The sequence below is a fragment of the Hylobates moloch genome, unplaced genomic scaffold, assembly GCF_009828535.3.
Source record: "Hylobates moloch isolate HMO894 unplaced genomic scaffold, HMol_V3 SCAFFOLD_5, whole genome shotgun sequence".
In the NCBI taxonomy this organism is placed as follows: Eukaryota; Metazoa; Chordata; class Mammalia; order Primates; family Hylobatidae; genus Hylobates; species Hylobates moloch.
Genome location: NW_026652280.1, coordinates 57,073,754 through 57,081,000, shown reverse-complemented (window position 1 = coordinate 57,081,000; position 7,247 = coordinate 57,073,754). Strand labels below are relative to the sequence as shown.

Genomic DNA, 7,247 nt, shown 5'->3' with positions numbered 1-7,247 from the left:
GTTATAAATAGTATCTTATAAAATTAAGGTTACATTTTATGTAATGTTTCATTATGTACTTCTTCTACTTCACATTAGTCAACATTTTCTCACATAGCTAAATGTTTCTTAAAATACTTTTTAAAAATTTCTGCATAGTATTTCATCATAGTAATGTACCATAAATTATTTTAACCAGTGTTCTATTTTGGGTTACTTAGATTAATCCAATTTGAAAATGTAAATATTACAACAAAAACATCCATGTATATAAAACTTTGTACACATCTCTAATTAGTTCTTTTGGATAAATTTCTAGAAGTGAAATGACTAGACCCAATGATATAAATTTTTCAAGATTTGGATATACATTGCCAGGTTGCCCTTCAGGTAGGTGCTGGGTTACATTCCCACCAGCAGACTAAAAGCTGATTGTTCATTCTCTTCCTCATTAATATTGGATATTAAATTCTTCTGCCAATTTGGTGGAGAAAATGTTTTAATTTATATTTCTTTGATTACAAGTTGAAATATGTATTTTTATATGTTTCTTGGGATTTTTATATTTTTTCTTTTGTAAATTACTTGCTTACATCTTTTGCCACTTTTTCTATTTAGGTGTACATCTTTCTGGTTCCACTTTGTTTATGTTAACGATATGATATCCATTAGTCATATAAGTTTTAAACATTTATTTTCAGTTTATTTGTTTTTTAATTTTGCCACTGTTAATTTATTTAATGTATAAATTTAAACTGTCATAAAGTCAAATATTTTTCAGTGTTCAGTTGTTTTGCATTCGTGCTTAGGAAAACCTATCTCACTCCAATACCAAATTTAAAAATCAGCTATGTGTTTTCTGCTTCTTTTAAGATTTCTTAGCTGGGCATGATGGCTCATGCCTGTAATCCCAGCACTCTGGGAGGCTGAGATAGGCAGATCACTTGAAGTCAGGAGTTCGAGACCAGCCTGGCCAACATGGCAAAACTCTGTCTTTACTGAAAATACAAAAATTAGCCAGGCGTGATAGTATGCACCCATAGTCCCAGCTACTTGGGAGGCTGAGGCAGGAGAATCACTTGAACCCGGGTGGCGGAAGTTGCAGTGAGCCGAGATCCCACCACTGCACTCCAGCCTGGGTGACAGAACAAGACTCCATCTCAAAAAAAAAAAAAAAAAAATTCTTTTTTTTTTCTCATTTAATATTGTAATCCAACTGGATATGTATGATGGGATGGAAGTAGGGATACAATTTTGTTTTGTTTTTATTTTTCTCTAGACATTTCACCAGTTGTCCCAGATCCTGCTAGAAGCACAGTAAGAAACATACAGGGCAGGATTAAGATACATGAATAAAAAGAAATGAAATGAAAAAGAAAAGTTTAAGACAATTGAAGGAAAAAGATTTATATGGAAACAAGCAAAGGTGAGCCAATATATAAAGACTACAAAGGAGAGAACCTAAAATAATGAAACAAATTATTTTAAATTAGAATTTTCAAAAAATCATTTCAAGCTAAAAGAAGACTTTGTAGCTTGAAAAGGCATGCCATGTTCTAGGAAAAACAGACCCAGAACAGTCAACATCAAGTAAGTTTCCTGAAGGAAATCACCTATGAGGGAAAGATGATACGCTGGCCTCACACTTCTTCACAGTAACATTCAGTAACAGCAGAAGTCAACACGTCTATTTTCAGATTCTCAAGGAAAGAAAGGCTGACCAAGAACTTTATACCCAGACAAATTGTCATTCATGTATAAAGACAACTGAAAAACAATTTTGAACATGCAAGAGCTCAGGAACTAGTTCCCAAGCATCCTTTTTTTTTTTAACCTTTCACAAACTTATTTATTTGAAAATACAAATATAAAATTATACTTTCCACATCTGTGATGTGAGAGACTGCCATCCACATAGTAATTTTGTACAACAGGGCTTTAAGAAAGCCACACGCACAGACCTGAAACATGCTTGAGATAGATAGATAGATAGATAGATAGATAGATAGATAGATAGATAGATAGATAGACAGATACATACATACATACATAGATACATACATATATATGTATATAGATAAATGGATGATAGATAGATAGATAGATATGTATGTATATATAGTAAAAAAAACTCACTACCCAAGTTCTCATCAGTTTCATACTGAAGTATAAAAGTAACGGTGAGGTCAGCCACAGTGCTAGGGGAAGTTTTATTTGGATACATTTATGTCCACATGAAACGCTTAGACTTGGATCCTATGACATATGGAATTTGGAGTTTACAATACACCATGAACGGCAGATTGGCTAGCCCATGCTACTTAAAAAGATACTCACAGATTCCACACGGGATGGTACATTATGTGCAGAATACAGTAGTAGAGAACCTTCGAGGGAGGCTCTGGAACTTTTGTTTCTCAGCCTCCAGCCCCCTGCCCCATCACACCCCTGCCTCCCAGAACTGAAATCCTGTCTGAGATAATACATTCTGATTATTTGATAGCTAGGTGTTTGGTTTAAGGTTGCCCCCCACCCCCAAGAGGGGTGGATTTTATTTATATGTTTTTGTGTTTTAGTTTACTTACTTTTTTGGTGGAAAAAAAAAGAAAGAAAAAGAAAACAAACACACTACAGTATTAAAATATTGCTTAACTTCCAGCATCTCCTTGTGTAGTGTCTGTGCCCAGGACGAGGCTGAACTGACATCTGCCAGTTTTCTGCTTTGGGGTGAGGGTGGGGAAACCCGCCAGCATCTCTCTTCAATGTGCTCTCAGTCCCTCTGCTCTACCCACTGCCTGTCTTCCTTGGAAGATAGCTTGGCTTGTGAAGCACTTTTAAGAAAAAAACAAAAAATCCCCTCCCCCACCAGTCCCCCACTCGCCCTCTGTCCCTGTATGCCACTTGCAACCGATAAAGAGAAGTATGAGTTGGTGTTTCTTTTGTAAACAATTTCATATGCAATATAATAGAGAAAGCATGGCTGACGTTCAATTAAAAAATGCAGTAAGCTATATTACTTTATTCTTGCATATGCTGCAGTGAGCAAATGCCAGAATGAAGCAATGTGGAAGTGGTGGAGGCTAAGTCGCTAGCCCTCATTTGCACTAAAGACCAAAATAGGTTTTGTTTTTCTATTTAGAACCAAAAATAAATTTTTTCCCCCAAAATCCTCAAAGGAAAAAGAGCAACAAGCAAAACCCGCCCCCAAGAAATCAAAAACAAAACAAAACCAAAACCAAAAACTGAACACCTTTCAGGTCATTAGAATCAACAATTACACAATGATTTTTATAGTAGTCTAGCAAGATGTGTGTAACATTCACTGGCTGTGATTGACCAAGCATCCTTTTTAAACTCCTGAACTTTGACCAACCAAGAGATAGACACACACACACACACACACACACACACACACACACACACACACACATGCAGAGCCAAAAGATTCGCAGTGAAACTTAACCCTATTTGTTTGTACAATCAAGATCAAAACAAATCTAGGAAGCATGGCAACAGAGAAGAGTGTAAATATTAAAAATAGTAACAATTATACTAAGTAGAAATTATGTAAATTTAAAATGATTTGCAGAGGAAAAAGAAAAGAATGTAAAAATATAAGTCTGCTCACTTTCTCATCATTTGCAGTTGGGAGGTTAAAATAACTAATTAAAGCTAATGAAATAAAAAGGCATAAAATATTTAAAGGTAAGGACTAAGGAAGATAAAATAGTAAACTAGGAGTTGGCAGGGGAAGATCATGTTTCATAGTAGAGAGTTACAAGTAAAGTTGAAATATGTATTTTCAGATACTCGCTGAAGAAACAGAAGTCTAAGGGTATATGCAACATTTTGATTACAGATATAAGCACTAGAACAAAATACAAACATTCCAATTTATCAGAAAAAAACCTACAAGAATCAAGAAAATCATAGATGATAGACTAAGAAAAAGGCTAAAAATTAGAAAGCATTACATAAAATAATATGCCATTATATCTGTCATACTAGTAAATATAAATGGTAAAACTAATATATGAATTTTTATGATGCACAAAGCAAAAATCAAAACAGATACCAAAAAGGCAAAGGCATAAAACATAGACAAAAGATATTCTAAGCAATGTTAACAAAGAGAAAGTGGGATGTGGCAGAGGCAGTTTGTCCTTTCCAAATATTTATTGACTTCCCTGTCTTTTCCAGCCTTCCTTGTGGAATAAGCAGACCTATGACTAATTCTAGCCAATAGACTATGCAGAGAATTGACTGGCATTTCCTTGCTGAAACAGGTAAGAACCAGTGTGCCTCTCTACTTGTCTCTTTCCCTGTCATGTACTCCCAATGGCATAGCCACCAGGTGGAACAAGGCAACCGAGGTCACACTGGGTTTGGCGTGAGCGGGAAATAAATACTTTGTTCATTCACTGAAAATAGGGCTTTAATTTTTATTTCAATATTAATAGCCGGGTTGTTTGTAATCTTAATATCAACGTTGAGTTCAGGGGGAGAAAAATAATAACAGCAGGGCACTTTTGTAAATGATAAAAGAGGGGACTGTTCACAATGAATATATCACGTTTATGAATGCCTATGCACCAAATAGCTTAGAATCAACATTCATAAAGTATAAGTGTCAGAAAATAGGAGAAAGAGTACCACTTTCTTTGAAATGATAGATTGGCCACAATTTCTCTGTGCACTGGAAGATGGTGGTCCTCTTTCCCTGCCCAGTGCAGCCATGGCTCTTGGTGCCAAGAAGCATCTGAAGTGGGTAGGAGCCCCAAAGCACTGGATGCCAAATACACTGAGTGGTGTGTTTGCTTGCCACCCATACACCAGTCTCCACAGGCTGAGAGTCTCCCCCTCATCATTTTCCTAAGGAACGGACTTAAGCATGCACTGACAGGAGATGAAGCAAAGAAGATCCTCATGCAGCAGTTTATTAAGATTGATGACAAGGTCTTGACTGATAACCTATGCCGCTGGTTCCTTAGATGTCAGCATTAACAAGACCAGAGAGAATTTCCATCTGATCTGTGACACCAGGGTTCACCTTGCTGTTGATCCTGTTACACCTGAGGAGGTCAAGTTATTCAAAGTGAGAAGAAACTTTATAAGCACAAAAGAAATCCCTGATCTGGCAGCTAATGATGCTGGCACCATCTGCTGCCCTGGCCCTCATCAAGGTGAATGACATCATTCAGATTGACTTGGAGACTGGCAAGATTACCAATTTCATCAGGTCCGACACTGGTAACCTGCGTATGGTGACTGGAGGTGCTAACCTGGGAAGGATTGGTGTGATCCCTCACAGAGAAAAACATCCTGGATTTTTCAATGTGGTTCATGTAAAAGATGCCAACAGCAACAGCTTTGCCACCCGGCTCTCCAACATTTTTGTTATTGGCAAAAGCAACAAATCATGGATTTCTCTTGCCTGAGGACAAGGTATCTGCCTCACCACTGCTGAAGAGAAAGAGAGAAGAGACTGGTGGCGGAAGAGAGCAGTGGGTGAAATGGTCTCTAGGTAACATGTTGGAAAGGTCTTTATACTTAATTAAAGATCATACATCATGAAAAAAATTAATGAATAATATTTTGATTTTTTCTCTCAGTCCATGAGAAAGCAGATAAATAGAACATTTGTAAAAAAGTAGAAAACCTAAATTACAAAATTAATAAATTAAATTGTAACACATTAAACTCCATACCTTGAAAACAGGAAAATACGTTTTTTTTCAAGCCTTCATGGAACCCTCACAAAAACTAACCATATATTAAATTGCAAAGGAAATGATGGTAAATTTTAAAAAATAGGAATTATACCGGTAACAATTGTTATTGCAAAGCAATAAAACTAGAAATTAATATGAAAACAAAAATTCTATTACCTAGAAATCCTTTAACTCTCTCATAAACAACTTTTGGGTTAAAAAGAAAATAAAATCTGAACTTACCAGAAATATGGAAAATGACAATAACAAAAACACTACATGTCTGAATCACTGGGTTACATCTAAGATAGTGCTTATAGGAAAAAACCTGAAATACTTACATTAACAAACATTAAGCTTTCCATTCAAGAAGTTAGAAAGCAACAATAACCAAGAAAAAGAAATGGAAAAGCATGTTTTCGTTTATAAGTGGGAGCTGAACAATGTGAACACATAAACACAGGGAGGGGAACAACACACACTGGGGTCTGTGTGGGGAGGGGGTTAGGGGAGAGACAGCATCAAGAAAAATAGCTAATGCATGCTGGGCTTAATACCTAAGTGATGGGTTGATAGGTGCAGCAAACCACCATGGCACATGTTTACCTATGTAACAAACTTGCACATCCTGCACATATACCCTAGAACTTGAAAAAAAAAGAATTCTAAGTTAAAGAATTAGAAAACATAGAAAAAAATAAAGCTTATAATTAAATGTAACTGCTAATTCTTTGCAATATAAATACAATGAATAACCTGTTAGCTAATCTATTCAAGATAAATGGAAGAAAGAACAAATAACAATTTAAATATTATAAAAGTGAAACAAACCACAAATACCGAGTAAACTAAAAGAATCCAAACAAACCACATTGCCCATGACTAAAAAACACATTTGAGAAACAAAAGGAAATGAAATGTTTTCATAAAGAAATGTAATTTACAAAAACTGACACCAGAAGAGATGAAAGATCTAAGCAGACCAATTACAATAAAGGAAATATAGCAAGTTGCAAAAGAACTTTACCTTCCTCCAATTCCATAATCCCCCAATATCTCACCCAAGAAAGCACCAGGTCTAGATAGTTTCAGAGGAAAATTTTTCCAAGGCGTTCAGAAATAGATTACTTCAATGCTGTTTAAATGGTTTCAGAACTTAGAATGAATACTTCCAAATTATTTTAATAAATCTAGCATAATATCAGTATCAAAAACTAACAAAAATAACACACAACCAAAAACTACAGATAAATCTCAGATATGAGTATAAATGGAAATATTCTAAATAAAATATTAGTGATTAAAATCTAGTCACTTAACAGAGAAACACAACATAAACTAAGTAGATGTATTCCAGGAATTTAAAGATGTTTCAACATCAGCAGGTTTATCAGTTAAATTAGCAGCATTCATAGATCAAAAGAGGAAAATTGTATAACCATCTTCATAGGTACTGACAAGGTATTTAAGATTACTGTAAAAACAGCTGGAACTCTTATATACCTGGTGATAGTATAAATCTGTACAGCCACTTTGGGAAATGGACAGTATCTACAA

The 7,247-nt window shown here is 35.3% G+C and overlaps 1 pseudogene; it reads left to right on the top strand.

Moving 5' to 3' along the window:
• Positions 1-4,714: 4,714 nt before the first annotated feature.
• Positions 4,715-5,491, top strand: LOC116468109 (small ribosomal subunit protein eS4, X isoform-like; annotated as a pseudogene).
• The last annotated feature ends 1,756 nt before the right edge of the window (positions 5,492-7,247 follow it).